Genomic DNA, 18,996 nt, shown 5'->3' on the forward strand with positions numbered 1-18,996 from the left:
ATAGGCCAATATTGCACTACTATGTCATTATTATTATTATTATTTTATTTTTTTATTTTTATTTGGGCAAATATATGAAACATTACAGTGCATTTCTTACATCAATCAAAATATAACTTTCCATTATTTACATTTGTATTGTATGCTGAAGCAAAAGCTTCTAACTTGTTTTCCCCTGTTATTATTATCATTGTAATATTATTATTGTTATTATCATTATTGTTATAATTTTTAGCATTATTACCATTATTATTATTATTATGACCATTGTTATAATCATCATTAATATTACAGTTTTCATCATTAAAGTTGTAACAATTTTTGGATTTTTAAAATTTTTTATTTAATTTTACAGACGGGCGGACGAGTGGTTAGCACGCAGACCTCACAGCTAGGAGACCAGGGTTCAAACCCACCCTCGGCCATCTCTGTGTGGAGTTTGCATGTTCCCCCCGTGCGTGGGATTTCTCCGGGTACTCCGGGTTCCTCCCACATTCCAAAAACATGCTAGGTTAATTGGCGACTCCAAATTGTCCATAGGTATGAATGTGAGTGTGAATGGTTGTTTGTCTATATGTGCCCTGTGATTGGCTGGGGACCAGTCCAGCGTGTACCCCGCCTCTCGCCCGAAGACAGCTGGGATAGGCTCCAGCACCCCCCGCGACCCTCGTGAGGAAAAAGCGGTAGAAAATGAATGAATGAATGAATTATAGGAGACCAGGGTTCAATTCCACCCTCGGCCATGTCTGTGTGGAGTTTGCATGTTCTCCCCGTGCATGCGTGGGTTTTCTCCGGGTATTCCGGTTTCCTCAAATATTCCAAAAACATGCTAGGTTAATTGGCGACTCCAAATTGTCCATAGGTATGAATGTGAGTGTGAATGGTTGTTTGTCTATATGTGCCCTGTGATTGGCTGGGCACATATCTCCTCCCAGATGGCCTCACCCCTTTTCTTTCACCTCTCACCTGACCCACAGTTCTAGTCCCACCAACCTGCTGTTCGAATGCTTTCTCTGCTGGTGAATTAAAGGCAGCGGGGGGGGGGGAATGGCAACCGAGCGGAAGTGAGCAGAGACTGACGTCAACTACTTCCTGCACAGCATGGCGGTCACTTCATCACCTGGGTCATTAGTGTAACATCACCCCCCGCACCACGGCCTCCCTCCAATCCCCCGACTTACCATTCCCGTTCTTTTCCTTTCTCTTCATCGCAGCTTTTCGTCGCTCTCGCTTTCTCTTGACCTTCAGGTGCGCTCTAAATACCACGGAGGCTGCGGAGAGAAAGATGACAGACCGTGAAGGGTCGCTGTAGGCTGATCATTAGCAGCGCCCCGTGGTTGACTTCAATTAGCCTGCAGAGACGCTGCGCCGCGTTGAGAACATGAAGTCAGGAGGGCGCCGCACCTCTCCTGGATATGCGACCATTTAGATTGAATACTATATTCACTTTTTGGAAGCTGAGATGCGAATACCGGTTCATGCATCACGTTGGAACGTCACACGTCTTCATCTTCTTCATCTTCTTTTTAAAAACTAAAATTGGGTCTACAAGTATGAATTTATTTGGAATTGTCTGTAATTTACAGCAGGTAAACATGTGACATCATTAATGGAGTTCAGTTCATATTGGTGCTTTGTATTTCTTACCTACCTTTTGAGTGTTAAGTTGCTGTGTGATGATTTTAGCCTTCTTTCTTAGATGACACCGTGAGTCACACTGTTAGAGTAATGACCTATTGGAATTTACTACAGGTGACAAGCTTGTTGTGAGTTCCTTCATAGCTTTTGATTGGCTTCAGGTAATTACAATACGGTAATTGTTTGAATCTTGGATGTGACATCATAGATGGAGTTCAGTTCAACTCGTATTGGTGCTTTGTATTTCTGACCTACTTTTTGAGTGTTAAGTTGCTGAGTGATGATTTTTGCCTTCTTTCTTAGATGACACCGTGAGTCAGCCTGTTTGAGTAATGACCTTTTGGAATTTCCGATGGGTTGACAAGCTCGTTGTGAGTTCCTACATAGCTTTTGATTGGCTGTAGGTAATTACAATACGATAATTGTTTGAATCTTGGAATCTTTGATGTGACATCATTCAACTCGTATTAGTGCTTTGTATTTCGTACCTACTTTTTGAGTGTTAAGTTGCTGTGTGATGATTATAGCCTTCTTTCTTAGATGACACTGTGAGTCAGACTGTTTACAGTAATGACCTTTTGGAATTTTCAATGGGGTGACAAGCTCGTTGTGAGTTCCTTCATAGCTTTTAATTGGCTTCAGGTAATTCCAATACAATAATTGTTTATTGTATTAATAATAATTGAATCTTGGATGTAACATCATTCAACTCATATTAGTGCTTTATATTTCTGACCTACTTTTTGAGTGTTAAGTTGCTGTGTGATGATTATAGCCTGCTTCGAAGTGGAAACCGGAACCGGGAATCAATGTACCACGGCTCTGTCACCCCTCTATGACATCATCAGTGGTCGACTCTGTTGTTCTTTGCTAACTAACACCGTTACGCCACACAACTCTGATCATGGCTGCGTAATAAGTAAGTAAATAATAAATAAGTCGTCAGCAACGAACAAAGGTGTTGTTCTTCTCCACTCTTCCTTTGCCTCATAAAAACAAAATAAAACTGATGTTAAATGTCCATTTATCCACTTCATTGATCATTTATATTCGATTGTTGTGTATTAAAATTGTTTTGTCTTCAAATACTTGGGTGTCTGGGAAAGATTCATTGGATTTATTAAAAGAATTGTTTCAATTTTTTGTAGGGTTTAATCACGAAAACCGAGGTTCCACAGTATTTGGACTAGGAAGAAAACATAGTTCATTTTTTACCAATGCAATATTCAAATTTACCGAGAGATGGAAATGCTATTACGCGCTGTTCAAATATTAAGAATTTACTATTTACTGTACGTACTTTTGATGAATGTTTGACTGCATACACAACCTCGATAATTACAGCTCAATATGTTTTTGTTCAGAAATACATTTTTTGTTACGAAGCTGAAATTAAGTTCTGTTGTGTGCATTTTAAATAAGAACGACTATTGAGAGAGGAGGGCAGAAATGGAAAAAAAGCAGACATTTTAGGCGTCACAAAGAAATAGCGTGTGTGTGTGTGTATACATGAATGTGTGCAGCAACAACTCAGACTATCAACAAGGGTGACAGCACGGCAACGCTGATTGTTGGTAATGTATGTGTGTGTGTGTGTGTATGTCAAGAGCAGGACAATTATGTAGATCTCCTCTTGTGTGGCTACACTCTCCTCCCTCGACCCCCTACGGCGGCCTGATGGGCTACAGCCTTTCATTTGCTCATTGTGGTAATTGGTGCGTGCGAGGGAGAGAGGTACATGTGTTCTGCTCTCCCTTCCTGCGTCTGTCAGAGAATTAGAAAATGGAATTCTCTGAAGAGCTTCTGCCGTCCTCATCCAATCTTGACACATTGTCACGATTTTGCTCGGGTGACACGTTTCCCTTTCCTGACATTTATATTTCCAATTCCGAAAGAAATTAATTCACATTGAGATCCATTTTGGAAGCATTCATTTAAACAATCTGATATTAAATGAATATGTGTTGCAATTAAATTAAGTTGTTGCTCCAGGTCATATGTAAAAAAATGTTTATGATAAGAAATCACAGCCTTTCAATTAGTTTTTTTTTAATTTATTAGCATCCCTGCGGGATCATTAATTCCCTTTTTATATGAAATTAAATTTGAAAACCAATTCCATACGACCGGTAGTTGAACTCCACTGTGTTTTTTATTCGTAAACACGCCTGTTATCAGCTACTAGTTAACGTGTCACAACTGAAATTATTTCAATTATTAATCAAGTATTCTCTTTCATTGTGCCTCTCAAAATTGGTGATGAACATTATAATAATAGACCATACATACACATGCACATGCATGATGGATAAGAGGGGCCCCATTCTGTGTAATGATCACGAGGTGGGTTCTTTTTTTCTCGTCTTTTTCCATCCCGATGCTTTATTTACATTCAAGTCAAATCAGTCCCTTTTTTCAAAAACAGCACACAACCCCCTGTGGTGATTTTCTTTAAAAAAAAACAAAAAAAAAAAACAGACATTCATTCTGCACTGAAAACACAATATTTGGCAAACCTGATTTAGTACCCTAAGCTCATTCGTTCATTTTGCTTGAGTCCATCCCAGCTGAGTTTAGTCGAGAGGCGGTGTACACCCTGGACTGGACTCAGTTTAGAGCCAACAATGCACAGGACACAAATATATTTTTTTCAAGAATATTGACCACTTTCCCATTTGAGAACAATTATAAACACAAGTCCAACACATTCGTTGTCTTTACCGTACAACAGGGGTCTCAAATGTGGCCCGCAGGACACTAGTTTGAGGCCCCCGCCTTGATATGAAAGTTTAATGTTAGTGCGGCCCGCGCAAGTTTGATATGGATGCTGTATGGTATCATGTACCCAGAAAAAATTATTACGTTTGATTCATGTTCATGTTAAAGGTTAAATAACTGTTAATAGTTATCCTCCCTATCCGTGTGGAAGTGGTAAGTTTTTGGCTATTTAAGTTTAAAGGAAATAACTTGAAGGCTACCGTTTAGGTCGCTAGCTCTCTAGTTTGCGAGTTAGCATGTGTCTCAATACCCTGCAGTTGCGCAATATGTTGTAAATAAAAAGAGTATAAATGTGACTATAGTCGTGTTTTGTCATGTCTACAGGGCTCTAATAATGCTTTGTTCATTTTAATCTGAAAAAAAAAATTGTCTACCCACCAACTATATGTGGTTTCTTAAGTTTTTATTATTTGCCGTTTTATTATTATTATTATTATTATTATATTTATTTATTACTGATTGATTGATTTTCTTTATTCTTGATTTGTTTATTTATTTTTCATCTTATTTTGTGCAGAAAAATAAAAATTAAGATATTTGAGAACAGTGGAATGTTTTATCAGAGCTTTTATTGTAGAAAATCGAGCGGAAGAACTGCCGGTACTCTTTTCGAAGAAGCACTTCCTGTTGACACGGTGATTCGATTTTTCAGTAATGTGCTTTTAAATACATTAGCGTCATGATTCGCATACTTCTTTTCACTTCTAAAATGGTAAACTATGTTTTTTTTAAAATGGTGTTACCTGCAGAGGAGTGCTACAACTATTCAATATTTTCCAGCATGAAGATGCATTGACAAGAACAATACTGGATACTGCTTGCTTGTCATTGTGTAATAACGTGTAAAAATTACACATGCTAAATATCGGCTTTCTTATTGATATTGTCTTGTACTTTATTACCAAATACCAGTATCATTGATATCGATATTGACAGTAGATCTTCCCGAATGAACATTTCACAGTTTATACAGTTTGATGAGGTCTCACTCTCACGCTGATATCAGTATCAGCAGAAAAAAATCATTTTGATGCCAATATAAGCTATGTAAATATTTCTGTTGGTCGTTATAATTGGGATATCTCAGGTAAAAATGAAGTAAAAGTTAAAGTAAACTACAGTTTCAAGCAGGTGTCTTTGAAATAATGTTGTTATATTGAAATTAACCAATAATAAATTTAATGAGCCGCATAGTTTTCGCCATCTTCCTCGTCAAACAGGATGAATGAATGAATGTTTGGTGGGAATTTGACGTTTGATGTTTGATGTTTTTGTCCGACTACCCCAGGGCAGCTGTGGTTACGGATGTAGTTTACCACCACCAGTGTGTCAATAATGGGCTCACTTCATTGTGAAGCACTTAGGGTGCATCCAATCCAATCCAATCCATTCTCCACAAGATAACTGATTTTAAATTATATGTTGTCAACCGGGCTGCATGGCGACCGAGTGGTTAGCACGCAGACCCGAGTTCAATTCCACCCTCGGCCATCTCTGTGTGAACTTTGCATTCCAAGAACATGCTAGGTTAATTGGCGAGTTAATTGTGAGTGTGAATGGTTGTTTGTCTATATGTGCCCTGTGATTGGCTGGCGACCAGTCCAGGGTGTACCCTACGCCTCTCTCGCCCGAAAATAGAGCCAAATTGTCAAATTTAATATTCATGGAATTTGTGCAACATTTTTATAAAGCACATATTTTATATTATATATTATTATATTAGGATGACTAGTGGTTAGCGCGCAGACCTCACAGCTAGGAGACCAGGGTTCAATTCCACACTCGGCCATCTCTGTGTGGAGTTTGCATGTTCTCCCCGTGCATGCGTGGGTTTTCTCCGGGTACTCCGGTTTCCTCCCACATTCCAAAAACATGCTAGGTTAATTGTTGACTCCAAATTGTCCATAGGTATGAATGTGAGTGTGAATGGTTGTTTGTCTATATGTGCCCTGTGATTGGCTGGCGACCAGTCCAGGGTGTACCCCGCTTCTCTCGCCCGAAGATAGATCCAAATAGTCAAATTTAATATTCATTGTGTGGAATTTGTGCAACAATTTTTTATAAAGCACGTTTTTTATATTATATATTATTATATTAGGATGACTTGAATTATTGTATGAATACCTAAGCTGTGTAAGGACTGCAATGTATGATAAGAAAAGAAGCTATTTGTTCGATTCTGTTATTCTTGGATATTGTGTGTGAATGTCAATAAAGTAAAAATAAAAAATAAATAGCATGTAAGGTTTTGTGAATATGAGGAAGGTTAGAAGAAAATACCATATTTTGAAGGACTCGTGGGTGGGTTTTTCTATAAAGTGTACTCATCAATGAAAATACCGCTTTGCACCATTTTATGACAGTTGGCAACGCGTGCGCGTGTACGAAGACATCACAGTACTATCTTCACCCCGAGGTCGGTCTTTTCAAAGGTACGAGAAAGGCTCTGTGATCTGTGCTCATGCTCGGCCAATCACTGAAGGGGAAGAAGAATAGAGAACACGCTAAACCTCTGACCTTTCAATGGAACGGCGCCGTGCGCATGAGGTGAGGGGCTCATCATGGGGGAGGAGGAGTGCAAGGTGAGGGTAGTCAAACACAGTGGGCACAGCAGGTGGGGTGCAGAGTGGGCGTGGGGATGGGGGCGGGGGGGTTTGTGTTGCTTGAGGCAAAAGAGGAGGTGAGGCGGGGAGGGGAAGAGAGTTACTGTGCGACACGGGGGGGTTGCGAGGAAGTAGAGAAGGAGGAGGCTTTCTTTGTAAGGCAGGAAAGATGAAGAAGGTGGAATCGGAGAGAGAGGTGTGAGTGTCAGGAGAGAAATGGAGGAGCGTGACGGTGAGAGAAAGGGAAGAAGGTGCTACATAGGGACTGGAAATGAGACGAGTGACATCTGGAGAAGGTGAAAGAACGACAAGAGAGGAAAGAGGAATTAGGGAGAGGAAGCAGCGCCAGGAAAGAATAACACTACATTCTCACATCCCCCCTTCCGGGATGAGCTCAGGGTGCACTTGATGACGCCCCAACAGGCTCTTGTCAATATGGATTTACTTGTACGCTCAACAGCTGACTGAACAAGACGAGCAGCCGTCTGTCAATATTAATGATCTTGTAAATACTCTTTTTTTTTACCATTAAAAAAAAATGGAGCGTGAGGCATCGACGACTTTTATCCACGACTTCCTAAAAACGTATCTGACTGCATCCTCCCATTTTCTCCAGGGGTCTCAAACACGCGGCCCGCGGGCCAAATGTGGCCCGCAGGACACTAGTTTGAGGCCCCCGCCTTGATATGAAAGTTTAATGTTAGTGCGGCCCGCGCAAGTTTGATATGGATGCTGTATGGTATCATGTACCCAGAAAAAATTATTACGTTTGATTAATGTTCATGTTAAAGGTTAAATAACTGTTAATAGTTATCCTCCCTATCCGTGTGGAAGTGGTAAGTTTTTGGCTATTTAACTTTAAAGGAAATAACTTGAAGGCAAACAGCTTACGTGTGCATTACCGCCATCTGTGGAACAGAATCTAAACCAGGGGTCTCAAGCACGCGGCCCGCGGGCCAAATGTGGCCCGCAGGACACTACTTTGAGGCCCCCGCCTTGATACGAAAGTTTAATGTTACTGCGGCCCGCGCAAGTTTGATATGGATGCTGTATGGTATCATGTACCCAGAAAAAATTATTACGTTTGATTAATGTTCATGTTAAAGGTTAAATAACTGTTAATAGTTATCCTCCCTATCCGTGTGGAAGTGGTAAGTTTTTGGCTATTTAAGTTTAAAGGAAATAACTTGAAGGCTACCGTTTAGGTCGCTAGCTCTCTAGTTTGCGAGTTAGCATGTGTCTCAAGACCCTGCAATTGCGCAATATGTTGTAAATAAAAAGAGTATAAATGTGACTATAGTCGTGTTTTGTCATGTCTACAGGGCTCTAATAATGCTTTGTTCATTTTAATCTGAAAAAAAAAATTGTCTACCCACCCAAATTTATTCATTTTTCTGTTTTTAATAAATGCGTTTTTTTTTTTTTTTTTGAAAACCTGATGCGGCCCAGTCTCACCCAGACCCTAGCTCCAGTGGCTCACAAGTAAATTGAGTTTGAGACCTCTGTCCTAGACATTCATGGGGGGGGGTCACTTTGAAATTTTTATATAATATTTTATTTGATAAATATTTATTTTGGTATTTCATATTTATACATGCGTCCAATATCACATCTATATGTATATATCCGATAATCATCGATACCGAAATCAGCATAAAAATGCAATATCGTATCAGATTTTTTTTTCCCCGATCATGAAATCTGACATTAAAAAAAAATACTGAAAAATATTGTAAACAACATATGTGTTCACTCCACCCCAGGAAATATGTGATATTACTTATATCCGTACCGGAATTGAGAGTTGGACAACATCGGTATATCATTTTTGGGCAAAAAAGCCAATAATAATCCCCAATATGTATATGTACGTATATATGTAAATATATATTCATTCATTCATTTTCTACCGCTTATCCTCACGAGGGTTGCGGTGGGTGCTGGAGCCTATCCCAGCCATCTTTGGGCAAGAGGCGGGGTACACCCTGTACTGGTGGCCAGCCAATCACAGGGCACATATAGACAAACCACCATTCACACTCACATTCATACCTATGGACAATTTGGAGTCGCTAATTAACCTAGCATGTTTTTGGAATATTTGAGGAAACCGGAGTACCCGGAGAAAACCCACGCATGCACGGGGAGAACATGCAAACTCCACACAGAGATGGCCGAGGGTGGAATTGAACCCTGGTCTCCTATAATAATAATATATAATATTAAAAAATGTACTTATAAGAAAATGTTGCACAAATTCCACACAATGAATATTAAATTTGGCTATTTGGCTCTATCTTCGGGCGAGAGACGTAGGGTAGACCCTGGACTGGTGGCCAGCCAATCACAGGGCACATATAGACAAACAACCATTCACACTCACATTCATACCTATGGACAATTTGGAGTCGCTAATTAACCTAGCATGTTTTTGGAATGTGGGAGGAAACCCACACATGCACAGGGGAGAACATGCTCCACACAGAGATGGCCGAGGGCGGGATTGAACTCAGGTGTCTTAGCTGTGAGGTCTGCGTGCTAACCACTTGACCACCGTGCAGCCCTAAATATATATATATTGGAGTGAGGCAGGATTAATGTACTAACATATTACATCTACTCTAATGAAGTATTTGTTTATATACTATGTGTATATATGTGTGTGTATTGCTTTTCGGGCTGCTTGCTTGCCGTAAACTAACGCTGCAAATAAGATAATTATTGAGTGGTTGTTTTGTGTTGTTGCTATAATACACACTCATACTGTACTATCTTTATGGTTCCATTAGCAAAGCGTGTGTCTGTACTGAGAGCATACTCAACATGATTGTTACCGACGTGAGGCCTCTGTCGCTTCAGTACAACGATCCGCAGCCTTTAATCCAGGTTACACTCTTCCCTCAAGGACATATTTTTACAAAGCTCATGGAGAGAAAATATGAAGAGATTTTCATAGAAGTGAAGGCTGCAATTAACGTAAACAACAGCAAACGTGATCTCACTGCTGATGTACGCAGACCGATATTGAAACAAATACTGTTACTGGGTTTCTTCATTTGGATTTATTGATAAGCGGTAGAAAATGAATGAATATTTAGTATTATTTATTTATTTATTTATTTATTCTTCCAACAGCTCGGGTCCCTTAAACAACAAAAAATGCCTAATTTTTTCACTTTTTATAAACAAATAGTCATATTTTGGAGGTGCACATCATATATATTTTGTGTACAATTATTGTTTTACTAAATGATTTATTATATAACATTGTTTTAACAGAATATTCAAGAGGCAAACTGATGTTTGTGCGCTTATTTCCTCCATCAGTTCAATTCTAATTCTGTTGGAAATTAAAAATGTGTTTTTGTTCATCGAAAAAAAAAAAAATTTCATAATTTTAAAATGTTTTCCCTTAAAAGTATGCCTTTTATGTTCATGCCCATATAAATAAACAAACAAAGAAAATGAATGAATATTTAGTATTATTTATTTATTCTTCCAACAGCTCGGGTCCCTTAAACAACAAAAAATGCCTTTATTTTTTCACTTTTTATAAACAAATATTCATATTTTGGAGGTGCACATCATATATATTTTGTGTACAATTATTGTTTTTCTAAATTATTTATTATATAACATTGTTTTAACAGAATATTCAAGAGGCAAACTGATGTTTGTGCGCTTATTTCCTCCATCAGTTCAATTCTAATTCTGGTGGAAATTAAAAATGTGTTTTTGTTCATTGAAAAAAAATATTTTTATTTAATAATTTTATAGTTTTTCCCTTAAAAGTATGCCTTTTATGTTCATGCCCATATAAATAAACAAACAAAGAAAATGAATGAATATTTAGTATTATTTATTTATTCTTCCAATAGCTCTGGTCCCTTAAACAACAAAAATGCCTTATTTTTTCACTTTTTATAAACAAATAGTCATATTTTGGAGGTGCACATCATATATATTTTGTGTACCATTATTGTTTTTCTAAATTATTTATTATATAACATTGTTTTAACAGAATATTCAAGAGGCAAACTGATGTTTGTGCGCTTATTTCCTCCATCAGTTCAATTCTAATTCTGGTGGAAATTAAAAATGTGTTTTTGTTCATTGAAAAAAAAAATTTTATTTAATAATTTTAACGTTTTTCCCCTAAAAGTATGCCTTTTATGTTCATGCCCATATAAATAAACAAACAAAGGCCGCAAACTCTACTTTAGATTGTGCATTGGTGCCAGATTGACACCAGATATCCAAGCTTTGTTTTATATTACTCTCGTATATAGTTTGCCATAACTAAAATATTCCATAAAAAGTTATAATAAAATGTGTACAGTATGATTTTGCATCGTTTATTTTGACTTTGGAGTGTTTGATAAAGTCTTAACGTCTAGAATTTTTTTTCTTTCTTACCGAAGTCCGCACATAATAGAGAGAAAAAGGTGTCATTGACAGCAAGGAAGTGATCTCGATCAATGTGCTCAAAGTGGTGGGTGGGTGGGGGGGCGAGAGGGACGAGGGGGGGAGGGGGGAATCAAGACAATATTTTTGCACGCCTACTGCTGTTCACAACCTGTGTATTATTTTGCAACAAAGGTTCCTAGCAACAGTCGTCGAGGAGATGCACACCTGTTTGATCTGCTGCGACCCTCTGTGATAAGTGGTCCCCGTAACCATGCCGACCACGATATGGGGGGGGGGGCAGATGCATAGGGCGCTATTGAAAAGACCTTGGATTGTCATCCTGACAACATGGAATTACACATGCACACGCATTTATGATAACTCGAGCATACATTCCTCACACCTGCAAGCGTACTCGCACATATTGGCAAACGTGTGAACAAGGTCTTTCTTAAAAATATAATACTGCAACACTTTTTTTTTGATAACCAATATGTGTGTGTGTGTGTGTTACTCACAATGAGAAGGTGCACCAGGAAGATGCTAACAAAGTGTTTCTTGCCCTGTGGGAGACAAATTACCAGTTGTGGTTAATCATTACCAGATACGCAAAGATGCATTGTTAGGTAAGATGACCACTACCGCTATCAGATGTTATGTTTTTAACCTTTTTTTCTGAATTGTAGCTATAATTATTCATTCATTTTCTACCGCTTATCCTCACAAGGGTCACTAGTGGTACACTCTGGACTGGTCGCCAGCCAATCACAGGGCGCATATAGACAAACAACCATTCACACTCACATTCATACCTATGGAAAATTTGGAGTCGCTAATTAACCTAGCATGTTTTTGGAATGTGGGAAGAAATCGGAGAAAAACCTCCCATGCACGGGGAGAACATGCAAACTCCACACAGAGATAGCTGAGGGTGGAATTGAACCCTGGTCTCCTAGCTCCGCGTAACCACTCGACCGCCGTGCAGCCCTGAATATATTCATTCATTCATTCATTTTCTACCGCTTATCCTCACGAGGGTCGCCTATCCCAGCTGTCTTCGGGCGAGAGGCGGGGTACACCCTGGACTGGTCGCCAGCCAATCACAGTGTGACTTATACTCCGGAGCGACTTATAGTTCAGACAATACGGTAGTTTGTAAAATAAATTACCCGCAAAAAAAAATGCAACTTATACTCCAGTGCGACTTATGTATGTTTTTTTTTCTACCGAATTATGCATTTTTGGCCTTGTGCGACTTATACTCCAGAGCGACTTATAGTCCAGAAAATACAGTAGTTTGTAAAATAAATCACCCGCAAAAAATGCGACTCCAGTGTGACTTATGTAAAATAAATTACCTGCACAAAATGTGACTCCAGTGCGACTTATGTATGTTTTTTTCTATTGAATTATGCATTTTTGGCCTTTGCGACTTATAGTCCAGAAAATACGGTAGTTTGTAAAATAAATTACCCGCCAAAAATGCAACTCCAGTTCGACTTGTGTATGTTTTTTTTCTACAGATTTATGCATTTTTGGCCTTGTGTGACTTATACTCCGGAGCGACTTATAGTCCAGAAAATACGGTAGTTTGTAAAATAAATTACCCGCAAAAAATGCGACTCCAGTGCAACTTATGTATGTTTTTTTCTACCTAATTATACATTTTTGGCCTTGTGCGACTTATACTCTGGAGCGACTTATAGTCCAGAAAATACAATAGTTTGTAAAATAAATTAAGAAACACTGTGCAAAAAATGCAACTCCAGTGCGACTTATGTATGTTTTTTTCTACCGAATTATGCATTTTTGGCCTTTGACTTTCCTCCGGAGCGACTTATAGTCCAGAAAATACGGTATATGCTGAGAGCTATATGCTACATGAGTTTGAACTTGACTTTATTGCTCAGTCTGCGTCTTCATGTGCCCTGTTGAAAATGTTTGAATGGATGGATAATCATATATATATATATAAAAAAAAATCGGTATGAAAACGGTAACATACTCTAACACACTGTCCCCCTGACTTTTTGTTGTCCAAACAACAACTTCACACAAAAAGCTTTCCGTGTAGTTGCGCGGAAAAAGCTTACGAAGCTGTAATAACCTTAGCAGGACAGCCGAGGCAAAGGAGTGTCCGTTCTGTTCCCGCTGAGAGTACAGGATGAGGAAGACGGGGCAGCAGCGGCGCAGCAGCGGCGCACCAGCACTGTCACAACCACACGCTCGGCTTCTGCCGCCACTGATTGCGATTGTTGTTCAAACAAGGCCGACAGCTGCCACAAACACCTCGTGTGGCACACGCACACACACACACACACACACACACAAAAACACTCAGCGTGGTAACATTTTTCTGTCACACTTTATGGTACCCAATTATCTTTTTTTTGGGTTCTCGCACCCCCCCTGATAAGATGGTGGCCACTGTGATTGCCCTCTGCTCTCTGCTAAGTATGATGGCTCAATCACTCTGCAATGCTGACGAAATAGGAGGCATTGGGGGAACACGTTCTCCAGGCCACAACATACAAAACTGCTTAGGCTAAAATGCTAAAATGCTAAAATAAAAATAGCATCATTTTGCTAAATGGAGTTACCAAAATATAAGAAACAGCGCGGTTCCGTACTATACTACGTTATAAACATATTGTTGAATTAATTTTAAAAGCTTGGAATTTACGATGCATGTCCGATAATGTTTGGTACCGATTATTGTCGGCCCGAAATCAGCATAAAAATATTATATCGGTTGATAAATGGAGTTACCAATATATAAGAAACAGTGCGGTTCCGTACTATAGTACATTATAAACATATTGTTGAATTAATTTAAAAGCTTGGAATTCACGATGGATGTCTGATAATGTTTGGTACCGATTATTATCGGCCCGAAATCAGCATAAAAATGTGATATCGGTTGATATTGATATCAGACTTTTTCCCCGATTATGAACATTGATATTAAAAAAATACTGTATACAACACATATATGTTTATTCCACTACAGCACATATGTCATGTTACACATATCGATATCGGTATAGAGAGTTGGACAATATCGGACAATCGGTTTTCTGGAAAAAGACCACTATCAGACATCCCTAAGGTTTTTAGTATAAAACAGCAGGTTCTTTACATTTATTATAATTGAAAAAAAAACTATATATAAACATATATTGTACATAAAAGTACATATTATTATTTATTTAGTGTAATTTATTTATTGTTCCAACAGCTCGGGTCCCTTAAACAACAAAATGGCCTCTTTTTTTTCCACTTTATCAGCATAAAAATGTGATATCGGTTGATATTGATATCAGACTTTTTCCCCTATCATGAACATTGATATTAAAAAAATTCTGTATATGTGTTCATTCTACCACGGGACATATGTCATGTTACACATATCGATATCGGTATCGAGAGTTGGACAATATTGACATATCGGTTTTCAGCAAAAAGGCCAATATCGAACATTCCTAAGATTTACCCAAGCAGGTTTTTCGTATAAAACAGCAGTTTTTTTTACATTCATTATAATTGAAAAAAAACTATATATAAACATATATTGTACATAAAAGTACATATTATTATTTATTTAGTATAATTTATTAATTGTTCCAACAGCTGGGGTCCCTTAAAAAAAAAATGCCTCTTTTTCTTCACTTTATCGGCATAAAAATGTGATATCGGTTGATATCGATATCAGACTTTTTCCCCGATCATGAACATTGATATTAAAAAAATGCTGTATACAACACATATGTGTTCATTCCACCACAGCACATAGTATGTCATGTTACACATATCGATATCGGTATTGAGAGTTGGACAATATTGACATATCGGTTTTCAGCAAAAAGGCCAATTTCGAACATTCCTAAGATTTACCCAAACAGGTTTTTAGTATAAAACAGCAGTTTTTTTACATTCATTATAATTGAAAAAAACTATATATAAACATATATTGTACATAAAAGTACATATTATTATTTATTTAGTATAATTTATTTATTGTTCCAACAGCTCGGGTCCCTTAAACAACAAAATTGCCTCTTTTTTTTCCACTTTATCAGCATAAAAATGTGATATCGGTTGATATCGATATCAGATTTTTTCCCCGATTATGAACACTGATATTAAAAAAATGCTGTATGCAACACATATGTGTTTCTTCCACTACAGCACATATGCCATGTTATACATATCGATATCGGTATCGAGAATTGGACAATATCGGACAATCAGTTTTCTGGAAAAAGACCACTATCGGATATCCCTAAGGTTTTTAGTATAAAACAGCAGGTTGTTTACATTCATTATAATTGAAAACAACTATATATAAATATATATTGTACATAAAAGTACATATTATTATTTATTTAGTATAATTTATTTATTGTTCCAACAGCTCGGGTCCCTTAAACAACAAAATTGCCTCTTTTTTTCCCACTTTATCAGCATAAAAATGTGATATCGGTTGATATCGATATCAGACTTTTTCTCCGATTATGAACATTGATATTAAAAAAATGCTGTATACAACACATATGTGTTTATTTCACCACAGAACATATGTCATGTTATACATATTGATATCGGTATCGATAGTTTTTCGGGAAAAAGACCAATACCAGACACCCCTAAGGTTTATAGTATAAAACAGCAGGTTCTTTACATTCATTATAATTGAAAAAAACTATATATAAACCTATATTGTACATAAAAGTACATATTATTATTTATTTAGTATAATTTATTTATTGTTCCAACATCTTGGGTCCCTTAAACAACAAAAATGCCTCTTTTTTTCCCACTTTATCAGCATAAAAATGTGATATTGGTTGATATCGATATCAGACTTTTTTTTTTGTCATGTTACACATATCGGTATCGGTATCGAGAGTTGGACAATATCGGTTTTCAGCAAAAAGGCCAATATCGAACATTCCTAAGATTTACCCAAGCAGGTTTTTAGTATAAAACAGCAGGTTTTTTTACATTCATTATAATTGAAAATAACTATATATAAACATATATTGTACATAAAAGTACATTATATATATACACCATTAAAGCAAACACTTTTCTATATACAAGTGTATATAGAAATATATCTATTATCCGTCCCCTGGTGTCTGACGCTTCACCAATCATATTGATTAATCATGAAAATAGCGTGCAGATTAATATGTAATCACCATCACCTGCAGTGTTAATCCCTCTTTCATTCTACCACTTTCTCACTCCAGTGTGCTATCTTTACAGGCAGCACCCGCTCTAATCTGTATGCTGTGCGTGTGCAAACACACAAAAAACAATTCTTCTAAAATGCACCATTTAAAAAAATACATTATTTTAAAAAAAAGCGATAATTTCCAGAATAAAAAATTAAAAACACTGAAGTCTTTTTCCTTTTTCTGTCCTGCTGTTTTATCCTCTTATTTGTGTCCGCCACAGCAGTTGTACATTAATGTGATGGTAACCAGGCAGCATCTAATTGCAATAATTGGGAGAACGTACTGAGCGGCCTGTTTGAACACCTGTTAGCACAGAATGTCTCCGATGGCTGCACATTTTAGGTGCTGTGTCACACCATTTGGTGCATGCATGTGTGCGTGTGTATGTGGGTGGATGTGTGTGGCCTATGCAAGTGGGACGTTGTGTTTTTTTTTTGTTTTTTTTTGGTGGCGACGTTGACACCTCTGACCCTTCCAGACGCTCCCACTTCACCGTGTGTGATTTGGGTCTTTGTTAAAAATGCTACATTTTTTACACCTTTTGGGCTGTCATCACTTCCTTGTAATTATTTCATTGTCATTGTATCAGCTATCTAAATAAATTAAATACTGTACAAAAGTTTGATTTCAGGACTTTATGTCAATATTATTAATTTAACTAATTTTCACATTCAGTGGTTTACAATATGTATTTTTTGACAATTTTTCATGATATTGTATTTATTTAAAAAATTAAATGAAGTACTCAAATAAACCAGCTTTCTAATTTACTGAGATGCACCTGCTCACTGGAGCTGTCCACATGTGCGGTGCTGAAATATATTTGCTTATTCTTATCTCCAGGCTAAATAAGCTCCACTGCTTTTCTCCTAAAAGCAGTAAACGCATCATTTTTATAGAACTCAAATCGGCATATATTTCAATCCCAACCAAAACCATACCATAATGGGGAATTATGTCTGGAATCATGCACAACATTGATTCTGGATACTTTTGCAAAAACACAAAATCTGTGTGTGTGTGTTTTTTTAATGCGTTGCAACTGTACACATAGCGGTATTAATTCAATAAGAGGGTTTCTATGTGACCCCAGGGTGCCCAAAGAGCTGCTGGTAATCCATAGCAGGTCACCAGAAGGTTCCAACTCTGCTCGCCTTCAATCAATTCCCTCTGCTGCCATTATTGTTAATTGGAGCGCATCGTTCGTTAGATCAATAATAAAGCCATCATGTTTGGTAGGCTCAAAGGAGCGTGTACAAGTGTGTACTGTGTACTGTGTACTTTTAAGTTGCTCCACGTACCTGTTGATATCTGCATTTAAACGCCTCCTCGTCTTCATCGCGTCATCTACAACAAGTCATGATGATTGTCAGTCAAAAACCGAAAGCAGTACCATGGCGCGTTTACGTCAAATGGGAATTTAAAATCTCACCTGATAAACGAGAGTCCAAACCCCCACCGAAGCTTCTCACGTCCCGTCCCGCCGGGGTGGTGAGCCGGAGAGCCGTCTGAAGGTGACCGGAGCCTCCGCTTCTCCGCTGACTGCTCCTTTAAAAAGCCTCCTCCCGTCCAATGGGAGGTCTTTGAGCTTTAAGGAGACGTGACGTCATCACCATGTCCCCACCCCAACTTAAATATCAGAGAAATTATCTCGGCATTATTACCTCAAGAAAATTGTGCGTTTAGGGAAAAGGGAAAAAAATATATATAATTCTTTTGTATCTTTTGTAAATTATTTTTTAAAATAATATTTTGCATAAAAAGCAAGTTACAGTCATCGCTTCATTGCACTTTTTGAGGGTAATTTTGCCCATCAATCACAATACTTATTTGAGACATGAACACCTATGTAAGATATTAAACCAAATAAAATACCCATTCCTCCAAAAAGGCTAAAAAAAAAGTGCCAACAATGCCCCATTTACATATAATGTGCAGCGTGCATAACAGTGCTAGCAGCTTGCTAAAAACTAGCCGGCTAGCAGCTAGCTAGTACGTTGCATGTACGTATATATGTACAACCTACTAGTTAGCTGCTAGACGGCTAGCTAGTAGCATGTACCTTTTGCTACATGGTCACAGCATGTACCTATATATGTACAACCTACTAGCTAGCTGCTAGATGCTAGCTACTAGCATGTACCTGTTACTACATGGTCACAGCATGTATATACAACCTACTAGCTAGCTGCTAGACGGCTAGCTACTAGCATGTACCTGTTACTACATGGTCACAGCATGTATGTATATAATGTAAAACCTACTAGTTAGCTGCTAGACAGCTAGCTACTAGCATGTACCTGTTACTACATGGTCACAGCGTGTGT

The 18,996-nt window shown here is 37.9% G+C and overlaps 1 long non-coding RNA gene across 2 annotated transcripts in view; it reads right to left on the bottom strand.

The window, feature by feature from the left end:
• The window catches only part of LOC131131400 (uncharacterized), a 28,078-nt gene extending 9,768 nt beyond the window's left edge, over positions 1–18,310 (bottom strand). Inside the window, exons 1-4 of one of the 2 annotated variants that reach the window (XR_009130191.1) lie at positions 18,102–18,310; positions 17,971–18,016; positions 11,945–11,989; positions 1,182–1,271 (exon numbers count right to left, since the gene is read on the bottom strand). This is a non-coding gene — a long non-coding RNA (uncharacterized LOC131131400). Of the gene's footprint in view, positions 1–622; positions 1,272–11,944; positions 11,990–17,970; positions 18,017–18,101 lie in introns of those variants that run through there. The other variant, XR_009130190.1, reaches the window with a different exon arrangement.
• Between the last annotated feature and the right edge of the window lie 686 nt (positions 18,311–18,996).

The sequence above is a fragment of the Doryrhamphus excisus genome, chromosome 6 (assembly GCF_030265055.1).
Source record: "Doryrhamphus excisus isolate RoL2022-K1 chromosome 6, RoL_Dexc_1.0, whole genome shotgun sequence".
Taxonomy (NCBI): domain Eukaryota; kingdom Metazoa; phylum Chordata; class Actinopteri; order Syngnathiformes; family Syngnathidae; genus Doryrhamphus; species Doryrhamphus excisus.